Source organism: Protopterus annectens, chromosome 8.part1 (assembly GCF_019279795.1).
Source record: "Protopterus annectens isolate FY-2018-M chromosome 8.part1, PAN1.0, whole genome shotgun sequence".
NCBI classification, from domain to species: domain Eukaryota; kingdom Metazoa; phylum Chordata; order Ceratodontiformes; family Protopteridae; genus Protopterus; species Protopterus annectens.
The window spans coordinates 483436217-483450215 of record NC_056742.1 but is presented as its reverse complement, the minus strand read 5'-3'; the positions used below and the strand labels follow the sequence as shown (position 1 = coordinate 483450215).

Below are 13999 nucleotides of genomic sequence, written 5' to 3'. Positions count from 1 at the left end.
CAAGACCAAAGCCTCTGGTGAGGCAAATGCTCCATTGATTAGGCCTCTGTCCATTACAAGATCGCTATCACAGAGTGCCTAGATAGCTGTGGAAGTAATGTGAACACACCAAAAGCCATGCTGCTTTTAAGAGAGAAGGTAGTACTGGTTGATGTATTGAGTGAGTTGCAAATAAAGGAATTTTTCCAGACTCTTTCCTAGGGTATGGAGAACAGGAATGGTCTTAAACTCTGATGGACTGGAAGAATTGGGTTTCTTAGGGAGAGGCTTTACAATTACATTTTTTTCAGCTATTAGGTATATTATTAAAGTGCAATACACAGGTTGTAGATGTGTGTCAATGGGGTTATGATGTTATCTCTACAGTGACAAACTGTGGGTGAAGGTTTCTAGCTTCCTACAAAACCTGAAGCATGCCCTCAGAAAACTGGTGCCTGAAAGGAATCAAAATCCTATCACCAAAAGTGGTGGTTGAAGGGTAGATAAAGGGGATGAATGAGAAATCTTGTCATGTGTAAGAAGATCCATCCTGTAAGGTTAACTTTTAGTTATGTACTCACCATAACTTCAGATGTTTGGGATCCATCTCGCCTACATTCTGACTGATGGGTTCGGAGCCGATCCCTCGGCTCCGACTCGGCACGCTTATGCCAAAGAGCGAAGTCTCTTATTGGCTGAGTTTACTATATCCCAGGATGCACCACTACCAGTCCCCCAGATCTAGTTTGTCCGCATACATGCACACATGCACGCCTTGCTTATATAACATCGTCAGATGAAACAAGATAAACAGTAGAACTCAAAACCGTTCAATCTCTTCTGATCTCCAAGGCAGGGGGAAGGAGGGTGGGTTTAGGAATGTGGCGAGATGGATCCCAAACATCTGAAGTTATGGTGAGTACATAACTAAAAGATGTTATGTGATCCTATCTCGCCTACATTCTGACTGATGGGACAGCGTCCCTAGCACCTGAATCCTGGGTGGCTCACTGGAAAACACTCCTGAGTACCGTGGAACCAAATGAAGCTCGTCCTCTAGATGCCACATCCAATTTGTAGTGGGAAATGAAAGTGTGCGGATTGGACCAAGTAGCCGCAGCACAAATTTCCGATATAGCGAGCTTGGAATGAAAAGCTATAGAAGTAGCCATAGCCCTGGTAGAATGAGCTTTGATGGATGTTGTAAGTTGTTTATTCGAAGAAGAATAAGCCTGAGTTATACAATCTCTGATCCATTTGGAGATAGTAGCTTTTGTGATGGTTTGGCCCAATTTATTATCTGAGAAGGACACAAACAACTGGTCTGACTTACGAAGTTGCTGAGTCCTGTCTAAATAGAAGCGTAATTGCCTGTGAACATCCAATTTATGGAGAGTGTATTCTGCTTCATTGGAGAATTTTGGGAAGAAAACTGGTAGCTCCAGAGATTGTTGGAGACAGAAACTAGAACAGACCTTTGGGACAAAGGATGGATTTGGCCTAAGTGAAACTCTATCCTTGTGGAAAATCAAGCACGGTGGCTTAATAGACAGGGCTTGAAGCTCTGAAACCCTTCTTGCAGAAGTAATTGCAACTAAGAAGGCAGTTTTCCAAGACAGATATTTTAACTCACATGTAGCAGCCGGTTCGAAGGGGAAGATGTTAATGCGAAGCACCAAATCAAGATCCCACGGAGGTGCAGGATGAAAAATTGGGGTCTTAATAGGCTCGCACCTTTAATGAAAGTTTTGCATAGTCTGTTGCTCATCAAAGGAGGATCCATGGATTCGTGGAATTTAGAGATAGCCGCTAGTTGGACTTTAATAGTTGAGACAGAAGATCCTTGATTAAACAGGGATGTTAAGAATTTCAAAACCTCTGGGACAGGAGCAGAGATAGGGTCTAAGCCCTTGAGTTGAGCCCAGATAGCAAACCTCTTCCACTTACTGAGGTACAACTTGTTAGTGGTGGGTTTGTGGGCCGAAGATAAAATGTGAACAACTTCCGGGTCTAATGTGTGCTTTCTAACTAAAGTCGGAAGTGGAGGAGCCAAGCTGTCAATTTCAAAGATTGAAGGGACTGATGCCGATGTCCCAACTGATGGATTAGCAAGTCCGAATTAGGTCTAAAGTCCACGGATCGTCCACCGCATGCTTCTTCAGGTAAGGAAACCATACCTGACGAGGCCAGTATGGGGCAATCAGTATCATTGAGGACCCCAATTGAGAAGCTTTTGAATAACTTTGGGGAGAAGTGGAATTGGAGGAAAGGCATAAAGTAGCCCTGTTGGCCAAGGTTGTGCTAGAGCATCCATAGCTGGTACCCTGATATGGGATCAAGGAGAAGAACCTTTGGCACTTGGTGTTTAGTGGAGTTGCAAATAGGTCGCAGCACGTCCCCATCTCCTGAAAAGCTGAGCTGCTACTGTGTGGTTTAGAGACCACTCGTGAGGAGAGAGAATTGTCCTGCTCAATTTGTCTGCCAATATATTTGACCTTCCGGGATGTGGGTCGCTACCAAGAAGCGGTTGGTAGCTACAGCCCATTCCCACACTCTCATGGCCTCTCTGCAAAGGGGGTACGATCTGGTCCCTCCTTGTTTGTTCAGATACCAGACCACCGACATGTTGTCTGTGTGGATGGCGATGATGCCCTGAGGAAGAAACTTCGTGTAAGGCCTGTAGGGATAGAAGTACAGCCCTCATCTCCAACACGTTGATGTGGAGAAGAGCTTAGTCTGGAAGCCAGGAGCCCTGAACTAGCCTGCCCAGACAATGCCCCCACCCTATCTGGGAGGCATCTGTCGTCAGGGTAACCACTGGAGAGGGAAGAACAAAGGGTTTCCTTGATCCAAATTGGATGTCTGAAGCCACCAGCGAAGGTCCCTTTGCATATTTCCGTAATCATGATGTGATGATTGAGGGAAGATCCTGAAAGGACCATTGCGTTGACAATAGCCACTGAAGAATCCTCATGTGCAATCTTGCCAGAGGAACTAAAAGAACCGTGGCAGACATTGAGCCTAGAACTTGTAGAACCATCCTGGCTGGGGCTTTGGATCTCGAGATTAGTGCTTGAACTTGGCCCTGTAAAGTTTGGATCCTTTCGGCAGGAAGAAAGACGCATCAATCTTGAGTCTATCTCTGCTCCTATGAACCTTATGCTGAGAGGGCAGCAAGACAGACTTTGACCAATTGAATGCAATCCCAGGGTAACACCCAGGAGATGGTGGCTTTGAGGTTGTCCATTAGTAGATGCCTGGTGGTGGCAGTCAGGAGCCAGTCGTCCAGATAGGGAAACACTTGGAATCCAAGACTTCTCAGGTGAGCCGTCACTACTGCCAAACACTTGGTGAACACCCTGGGGGCTGTGGTGAGACCAAAGGGCAGAGCGCAAAATTGGTAATGACTGACTCCCAGGCTGAAGCGCAGATACCTCCTGGACGCCTGATGTATCGGTATGTGATAATAGGCGTCCTTGAGGTCTATGGAGCACATCCAAACATCCTTCTCCAACAGTGGGAGAATGGACTGTAACGTGACCATTCGGAATTTGGATTTCGTGACGGATTGGTTCAGTCTGCTGAGATCCAATATTGGTCTCAGGTCCCCTGTCTTTTGGCACTAAAAGAACCTGGAGTAATTTCCTGATCCGATCTGGTCTGTGGGGACCGGTTGGATGACTCCTTTTCTAGCAGCTTTAAAGCTTCTGCGGCTGCCATTTCCCTTTGACTGGGTGGTGGGTCCGGGATTCTTTTGGACGGTGGGGCAGTATGTGAATGGGATGGTGTAACCTCCGGCAATGATCCGAAGCACCCATCTGTCCTGAGTGATTGACTCCCAGGCTTTTAGGTGCTTGGCAAAATGACACCCGACTGGCTCCGGAGCAGCACAGCCGGGCAATCCCTCATGACGTGTGGGAGGCTGAAGAGCCACGAAAGGACTCGCGGTCTCCAGAATTGCGGGGCCCTCTGCCGCCTCTGGGACAGCGTCTCCCTGAAAAATTTCCCCGTCCTCTGCCTCTGGAAGGGGAATCTTCCTGCTGTTGAGAGAAAAACTTTCGAGATTTGCGGAACCACATTTTCCCCCTCCTTTAGCCTTGGGGTAAGGCCGAAAGGGAGTGGAATAACGGGCACCTACGGCAGATAAAGTTTTTCCCTCTTGCTCACAGCGGGTAAGGGTGTCTTTAACCTTGGGTCCAAACAAGGAGGACCCATCAAAGGGAGCGTCGGCGAAGGAAGACTTGAAGGCCTCCGAAACTGACACAAGCGGAGCCAGGCTTGTCTCCGTGAGAGCCACGCCTGTGCCTGCCGCTCTACCGCCTTCGGCCGCATAGGAAATGAGCCTCATGGACGAGTTAGAAATTGGCGTAAGGATAGCCAACTGAGAGCTAACCGACTGGGCTAGCTGCTCAGGTAGGTTACCGAGAGGAATCTGACAACTCCTTGACCAGATCCCTCTGAAGCCTGGTAAAATGTGCCAAATAATTCAGAGACCTTAACGTAAAGGCCGCTGAAGTCAGGGTGCGCTTCCGTACCTGTCCATACTCCTAGACTCCTTATTAGGAGGATGGACGGACGTTGAAGCCTCTGCCACGTCCTGTTGTGTAGCAGATGCCACCACCATGGCATCTACAGCCACGCCTTTAGTGAGGAACTCCTTCTCGGGGAGCAGACAAAAATTTATTTGGACGAGAAGGGACTGGTTCCACGGTATCTGGATGTTCCCACGCCTTCGACAAACTAAATCCAGAAGCTCGTCGAAGGCGGAGACACCCAGGAGGCGGAGGGCTGAGCCCCAAAGGCCTTGAGGAGCACTGACTCGTCAGCAGAGGGGGTTTGGATATCCAGCCGCCTCGTTGTTTGAGGATCTCTAAGATGTCTGCAAATGAGACATCATCCGAGGGCGACCGGGGACCCCTCTGCATCATCCAGATCAGTGTCTGAAGTAATAGACTCGGGGAGTCCACGTGCTTCCTCTTGCACGATCTCTTCCTTGGGGTTCCTCCGAAGACAGCTCAGAAGAACCCTCAGGAGGAGGGAACCCCACTGGGGGTAACCTCAGGCCCGGGCTCCGCTGACTACGGACAGGGGAACTGCCAAAGACCCAGTCTCCACGCCTAGGGAAGGTGCGGTAAAGCCGGGAGATGGCCGAAGAGGACTTGGCCAAGGCACTCCTCATGGCTCTGAAAGCCGGACCCCAGAATCCTGGGAGTGTCCGGTCCCGAGCCGTGATAGCCGACGGAAGTCCCGCAGCCGGCACCGAGGGGAGGCTCGGAACCGAAGCATAGGTCCCAAACATCACCCAGGGTCCAGCCGAAGAAGTCCGCGTACCAAACTCGGACCCGAAGGCCCGGGTTGGAGTAAGGGTCGGAGCCGACCCTGAGATCTCCACCGGCTCCAACAGCACCTGCTCCGACGGAGCCGAAGCAGTCGGAGGAGGAATGGCAATGGGGTGGGCCAAGGTCATCGGTTCCAAAGCCAACTGGGTCGGAACCGAAACAAATTTTTGGAAGACTGGGGACTGGAACAGTCTTTGGAGCACCCTGTCTATATCAGAATCTGACATCCTCGAAGACCGAGAGGAAACAGAACGGGTTCGAGACGGCCTCTCCAACGGCCCCAAAGGGCTAGGGGACCGGCTCCGAGGCGACTCGATGAGTATCGGCGCCGAGGGAATGCACACACCAGATTCCATCGGTGCCGAGGTGGACTTCGGCGGGAAGGAGGAAGTGTCTGAGCGGGCGACCTTGTCGGCTCCGAGAGCAGTGGAGCCGACGGGTGACCCGCCTCGATGCCCCAGCCATCGGCTCCGAAGCCAGAGGAGTCGATACTGGTGGCATCGAGGCAGACCGTTCCACCTCGGCTCCAAGTCCTTGGAGCCGAAGGAGAGGCCTGCCTATGTTTCTTAGCGGTCGGATCCGACGGACTGGTCGGAACCGCCCTTTCTTTGGCGGAGAAGGAGAGGAAGCCAAGGCTTCTTCAAAGAAGGTTTAATTAATCCCTTAAGAATTAATTTATTTTTCCTCTCCTGGAGGACCCTTGAGGAAAAAGCGTGACATACGCTACATGATTCCTGTAAATGTTTTGCCCCTAAGCAATACACACAGAGCGAGTGATCGTCCGTGATGGACATTTTGAAACTACATTTTACACATTTTTTAAAGCCCGAAGGCCTAGGATTCTGAGACATTATGGGGAGAATTTCAGTAATCTGACTGGAAAAAAATACAATTACTGGAGACACCCCTAAGTATAGACTTACAGTTATCACTCGCTAATGACAGGGGACTTTGAAAACCCTGTAAGAACAAACAGCTACAAAGAATTTAAGCCTGTTTACTATATGTAGATATAGAAGGGTTGATTAACCGGGAAGGCCCTAGATGAAGGGGGGCCTGTCAAACTCAACCCAATCACACAACAAAATTCTACAACAAATCCAACCAATCACACAACAAAAGGTAAGAATAGCTGTTAAAACAGCTTTTTTGAGAGAAAAACAGCAAAAACTGACAGAAAGTTAGTTAAAAATAACTACTCAGCTCAGCCAGCTCGAGACCACGTCTTCGCAGGTTAGCGGCAAACGAGATCTAGGGGACTGGTAGTGGTGCATCCTGGGATATAGTAAGCTCAGCCAATAAGAGACTTCGCTCTTTGGCATAAGCGTGCCGAGTCGGAGCCGAGGGATCGGCTCCGAACCCATCAGTCAGAATGTAGGCGAGATAGGATCACATAACATCTTGTGATTACTGCCCCTGGCCAGGTGAAAGAGATGGGGAAAACGGTGCTGTTTGGCCAAAAGAGTCAATAGCAAGATTTTTGGTGTGTCCCACATGATCTTTTGCAGGACATGTGGTAGTAGGGGAAGGGAGAAACATCCCCTTCCAAGAAAAAGACATGGCTTCCACTTTCCAAGCACAAGGACTTGACACTCTGGAACAGAACTGGGAAGTTGTCTGTTTAGAAGGGAGACAAAAAGATCTACTTGAGTACCTCACCAATACACATCCAGAAGCACCTTCCTGTGAAGCACCCCTTTGTGAGGAGGATTTGTCCTGGACCTGCTCAAAAGGTCTGGCAACAGAATGTGCTCTGAAGGGATGTAAACCATCTGAAGAACCAAGCTGAAGACAAGACTGCAAAATTCCAAGCCTGAAGAGCCAGTCTGAAAGTGGAGCAAAGTTTTGTGCCCCTTTGCTTGCTGATATAAACCACATAACTCTAGTACTGTCTATAAAAACCTTTAGAGGACCTGGAACCCAAATGGAATGAAGAGCCTGGAGACCTACAGTTACAGCCCTCATCTCTTGATGTTTATATGGTCTGTCAGTTGTTGATGGTACCAAATACCCTGGACTTTTAGACTGTTGGAGGATGCTCCCCAAATGTGACTGGAAGCATCCGTGTACAGTTCCTGAGTAGGGAAAGAATCCTGAAAAGGCAGACCTGGATTCAAGAAAATCTGAGGAATTCACCGGCACAGCTTGAGCTTGGGACAAGAAGAAAAGGGACTTGATACTCCAGGAGGTGGCAGTGTTGGAGCCAAATAGTTTTGAGATACCAGTGAAACACCCTAATGTGGAGTTTGGCAAAGGGAACCATGGGAATGGTGGATGCCATGTACCACAGGGCTCAGAGAAATTCCCTTGCAGGAAGGACTGGAAGAGGAAGAACAGGCTGAAAATAAGCAGTCAAAGACAGGACCTTGAGAGGCAGAAGACAAGTCAACACTGGAATGGTCTAAATCTTACAGCCCAAAAACAGTTGGCCTTGAGAGGAAGTCAACACACACTTTGAAACTGAGGATGAACCCCATACTACACCGAAGCAAGAAAGGGAGATTTTGAAGCAGTAGCTGTTGAGAGGGGAATTAAATTAGAAGGTCATCCAAATAAGGGAATACTTGAACCTGCTGAAGTCTGCAGAAGGCTACTACAGGGGCCAGATGTTTAGTAATGACACTTGGAGGTGTAAAAAGCCATAAAAGCAAAGCAGAAAACTGATGAGAGGAAGAAATAGAGAAACACAACTTCCTGAAGACAGAGTGAACAGGAATATGGAGGTAAATGTCCTTCAAATCCAGAAATATCAGAAAAGCTTGAGGAAGCTACAGAGGGAAAAGTGTCTGAAAAGACAACATCCCTAAGGAAGGAACCTTGTGAAAGGTGTTAAGAAAGGACAGGTCTAGGACAGGCCTCCATGACTTCCTGGGAAACAGAAACATTCTGTAACAAAAAAACTGTTCCATGCTGAAACAAGGGAACAGGTTGGATGGTTTACCTGTTCCACCAGATCCCACAGAACCAAAGGAAAATGATAAAGCTGGCAAGGAAGAGGCTAAGGAAGGCCAGAAAATGGAAGCATGGACTTCCAAGCCATAAAAAAAGTTATGTACTTATCATAACGTTCCATGTTTGTAGTCCATCTCGCCTACATTCTTGCTGGATGGGTTCGGAGCAGATATTCAGCTCTGACTCGGCCGATACTACAGCTCGAGAGCTTTTCCTGGCTCGAGGCTAACCCCTATCCAATGGTGCCTCATGGCAATTCCCCAGATCTTGTTAGCAAGAAAGCAATAAGTACCTGACAGGTATGAAATTATCAGAAAACTGTAGACATACAGACAAAAAATTATGTAATATTATCCATGTCAGGTGGACAACAACTATAACCAGGTCAGACAGCACCAGTACAGTCCACCAAATCCTCCAGAAAACAGGAAGGGGGTAGGAGGGATGGACTGCAAACATGGAACGTTATGGTAAGTACATAACTTCTTTATGTTATGTAGTCCTATCTCGCCGTAATTCTTGCTGGATGGGACAGCGTCCCTAGCACCTTTATCACGGGTGGCTCAAGCGAAGAGACTCTTCAGCACAATGGACCCAAAGGATGACCTGTCCTGGGAGGCCAAATCCAATTTGTAATGAGTGACAAAAGTATGTGGTCTTGCCCAAGTAGCTGCTGCACAAATAGTATCAATTGGGAGCCTAGATCTAAAGGCACATGAAGTAGATACTGCCCTAGTAGAATGGCCTTTTACTTTGTTAGGTAATTGTTTGCCAGCAGTTTGATAAGCAAAGGAAATGCAATCTGAAAGCCATTTTGAAAGAGTAACCTTGGAAACAGGCAAGCCCTTATTTTTGTCAGAAAAGGAAACAAATAATTGATCTGATTTTCTGAATTCTTTAGTCCTCTGCAATTAAAATCTGAGAATTCTGTGAATGTCTAATTGGTGTAGTCTGTACTCATTAGAGAGGTTTGGAAAAAACACTGGTAGCTCAATAGTAGTGTTGAGATTATGCTCTGAGCATACCTTGGGAAGAAAGGAAGGGTTTTGTCCTGAGTGAGACTCTAGCCTTGTGGAAAATAATATAAGGAGGTCAAATAGTAAGGGCTTGCAGTTCTGAGACTGTCGTAGCAAAGGTTATGGCTACTAAGAATAGTGTTTTCCAAGACAAGAATTTCAGATTTGATGAAGTAGAGGGCTCAAAGGGTGCAGACATTAATGATGTCCCAGGGTTCTGATGGTTGTTTGATCAGAGGCCTGAGAAGAACTCCCTTCAAAAAGGTTTTGTACAAGGAGTGTGACATGATGGGATTCCCCATGAAGCCAAAATGGAAATTAGAAAAGGCAGCTAACTGAACTCTAACTGTAGCGGCTGCAGCTCCTTCATGAAAAATTGACGCAAGGAAGAATAAAATAGATTATATAGGAGCTGTAAAAGGATCTAAGCCTTGGTTTGTAGCCCAAATAGAAAACCTTTTCCATTTGCTGGAGTACAACTTCTGAGTGGAAGGGCTTATGGGATGAGATCAGAATGTGTTTGACTGAAGGGGAGAGGGGGATGCAACCTGGCTATTCGTGGAACTGCAGCAGCCATGCTGTCAATTTGAGGGTGTGGATGGTGGGGTGGAACTGCCCCAACTGATGAATCAGGAGTTCTGGAGATGGTTCCAGAATCCACGGTTCCTCCAAAAGGTAGGGCCACAGGAAGGGAAACTATACTTGTCAAGGCCAGTAAGGAGCAATGAGGATCAGGGTACTTCTCAACTGCTTTGTTTTCTGTATTACCTTTGGGATGAGAAGAAAAGGTGGGAAGGCATAAAGAAGTCCCAGGGGCCAATCGTGGACTAGAGCATCCCTGGGTGACATCCCTGGATGGTGAATTAGGGCAAAGTAGCTGCTGCATTTGGTGTTCAGGTGAGTGGCGAATAGGTCACGATTGGCCCCGGGACTTTATGCCTTCCTACATTATCTTCTAAAACTCTTAAGGCCTCTCGGCAAAGCGGGTAAGATTTGGTTCCCCCTTGCTTGTTTATGTACCACACGACAGACATGTTGTCTGACTGGATTGCAATTGTCCCAGTGGGAAGGGACCTGTGAAGTTCTTGCAATGCATATAGCACTGCTCTCATCTCCAGAACATCGATGTGCAAGTGGTTCTCCCAAGTACCTTGGACTGTCATTCCCAGATAATGCCCCCCCCCCACCCTATCTGGGAAGCATCTGTTGTCAAAACTGCTTTCTCTTGGGGAGGAACAAATGGACGACATAAGAAGGTGTTCTGTGTGCAACCACCATGTCAGATCCTTCTTGCAGGTGTTTGTTACGAAAATCTGATGAGACAATGGAAGGTCTTGCATCGACCATTGGGCAAATAGCAGCCATTGAAGTATGTTCATGTGTAGACGGGCTAGAGGAACTAATAGGATGAAGGAAGCCATAGTCCATAGGACTTGAAGGAGCACCCTGGCCTGAACTTTGTGACTGTTTAGCAAGGATCTGACTTGATTGCGTAGAAACTCTACTCTTTCTGGTGTTAGTCTTGCTGACATGGTGGTTGTGTCTATTTCTGAGCCTAAGAATACAATGTGCTGCGAAGGAGATAAGGCTGATGTTTTTAAGTTGACTGTGATGCCTAAACTGGCGCACAAAGATAGTCTCTCTTCCCTGGTTCTGATTAGTTGATGCTTGGTGGTAGCAGTGAGGAGCCAGTCGTCTAGGTATGGAAAAACTTGGAATCCTTGACGTCTCAGGTGAGCTGTTACCACTGCCATGCATTTGAACATTCTGGGGGCTGTAGTGAGACCAAAGGGCAGTGTTCGGAACTGAAAAAGACTGGCTCCGAGCCGGAAGCTTAAGTGCATCCTAGAGCACCTGTCCATTTTGATGTGGTAGTACGTGTCCTGAAGACCTATTGAGCACATTCAATTGTCTTTCCCAAAAAAAGGGAATACTGACTGCAGAGTGATCATTCGGAACTTTAATTTCTTTCCGGACTTGAGTCTCCTGAGATCTAGAATTGATTTCAGGTCCCCTGTCTTTTTTGGAACTAAAAAGAAACGAGAGTAAGTTCCGGATCCTATTTACTCTGTGGGGACTTCTTGGATGACTCTTTTTTGCAGCAACGAGATGACCTCTGATGTTGCATGGTCTAGTTGAATGGGTTGCACATCTGGTAGAGACCGGTTTGTTGGGGGTTCGGAAACAAAGGGAATCGGATAACATCTGGATATTATGGTGTGTACCCAACGATCTTGTGAAATGCTTAGCCAGGCACTTAGGTACAGTGATAGACAACCCCCAACTGCCTCCAGAGACGGACAGTCGGGCAACCCCTCAGGGGCGACGGAAGGGACCATCAGAGAAGGTTTCTCTATCTCCCTGATGTTGCGGACCTCCTCTGCCGTGACAGCGGCATCTTCCATTATATCCTCCCCCTCTGCCTCTACGGGAGGGTTGACCTTGTGCCGGAGGGAAACCTTTTTGGGATTTATAGAACCACATTTTCCCTCCCGTATTACCCTTGGGATAGGGTCTAGATGGGAGTGAGAAACGGACTCAGACAGCAGATAAGGTTTTGCCTTCCTGCTCGTACGTGGTTAAAGTCTCTTTCACCTGGGGTCCAAAAAGAGATGAACCATCAAAGGGGACGTTAGTGAAGGAAGATTTAAAGGATTCCGTGAAATTACAAAGTCGCATCCAAGACAATGTCTCCTGAGGGATATTCCTGCTGCGGCTGCCCTACTCGCTCTGTCCGCTGCATACAATATCAGCCACATGGAGGAGTTGGCTATCGACGTGAGGGTGGAGAGCTGCACAGAAACCTTACCCATGGATCCCGGATCTACTGAACCCTGGAGGGTATCTCCCAACTCCTTCAGGAGATTCCCCTGAAGACGAGTAAAATGGGTAAGGTAATTCAGTGATCTTACAGTAAATGCCGCTGAAGACAAGGTACGCTTCCCATACCTATCCATAGTCCTAGACTCCTTGTTAGGAAAATGGATAATAGAAGATGTTTCGGATAACTCTTTCTTGGTGGCCGCTGCGACCACCATTGCACCAACAGAAACTCCTTCTGTAAGGAAAGCCTTATCTTCAGGTGCTGTCATGAATTTATTTGACCTCCTCGGGACAGGCTCCACCGAGTCTGGGGAGGTCCAGGCTTTCCACGATATGACCCCTAAGATTTGGTCATAAGACGGTGTCACCCAGGAGGTGGAAAGTCGGGAACCAAAGGCCTCAAGATACACTGATTCGTCCTCAGTAGGGTTACAGGTCTTCCAGTTACCCCTCTGCCTAAGGATTTCTAGGATGTCAGAAAAGGAGACATCCTCAGAAGGGGATCTAGGATACCCTTCTGATTCCTTCAAATCAGTGTCAGAAGTGACAGACTCAGGTGAGTCAACATGCTTCCTCTTACACAGTCTCTTCTGAGGGAGCTCTCCAGTGGGATAATCAGGGGAGGTCTCGGAAGAGGGGGCACCTCTAATAGGGGCTGCTTGGGACTCTGGTTCCCTATGCTGTGGGGGTGGCAGGGGGGGAAGAGGTTGCTGCCTGCTGCTGGTGAGACACCGGTTCAAAGGGTATGGCTTTTGCAGAGGATAAAACCTTCTCTATTGCTTTGAAAGCCTCCCTCCCCGCGCTCCGAGGAGACAGATGGTTGGCTCCTAGCCAAGAAGAAAGGTTCCGAAGCAGATGTCGGAGCAGAGCTGAGTCGAGCCAATGCACCGAGGAGGAGGGTCGGTTCCGAAAAAAACCCAGAGTAACTGTCCCCCTCGGAGTCGACTCGAGAGCATCGTCTCCCAGATCCCTCAGCTCCAGATTGAGTCACTGAGGATAGAGTAATTGGTTCAGAGGAAGCAGGGAGGATCCCCGGAACAGACGGATCCAACACCGAAGAACCTGATGTAATTGGCTCCGAAAGCGAAGCAGTCAGAGGAGGAGCAGTGGTTTGTAAAGGGGTCGGCTCCGAGACCTTTGGGTCCAGGGGGGACAATTTCTGTGACAGAGCTATCTGAAAGCAACCTTTTCACCACCCGCTCGATGTCCTCATCTGAGAGTGTCCAGGAGGATCTGGTGGATACAGGAGGAGATCTCCTCCTCTCCAAAATAGAAGATTCTCAATGTAGGTGACACAGGATCAATATCAGATAAATATCTTGGTACCGAAGGTTGCCTCGGCACTGAGGAGACAGATGTGGAAGAAGCTGAATTGGAGCCAGAACTCCTTGGCTCTGATGCTTTGGTCTTTTTCTACGACTCCAAAGCTGGGGCCAAAGATTTCCATTTTGAAGACTTGGGAGTTGCCTGACCGAGTTCCAGCTGTTCCTGGAAGGAACCGGTCATAAGACCTCTATCAATAAGTTTTCGTTTCCTCTCATTCAAGACCCTGGTACTAAATGCATGGCAAAAGGTACAGGGCTTTTGCAAATGAGCTTCACCTAAACAGTACTCGCAACTGGTGTGACTGTCTGTCAAAGACATTTTCTGTGAGAATCTATCAGACTTTTTAAACCAAGAAGGGCGATGCGCCTTATGCTCACTATCCTTTTCTTTAGACATTCTGAATGAAAAACTATAGTCTAGCTAGAAAAGGCAACAACAACAACTAACTAAGGTAACAATAAGATAGAGAAAGATAGAAAGAGGCTATTGCATATAAACCCTTTATATATATATACATACATACACATATATATATATATATATATATATATATATATATATATA

The 13999-nt window shown here is 47.7% G+C and overlaps 1 protein-coding gene across 1 annotated transcript in view; it reads right to left on the bottom strand.

The window, feature by feature from the left end:
* Positions 1-13999, bottom strand: part of CHD9 (chromodomain helicase DNA binding protein 9) — a 2842495-nt gene that overhangs the window by 2277267 nt on the left and 551229 nt on the right. The gene's annotated exons all lie outside the window — the stretch shown is intronic.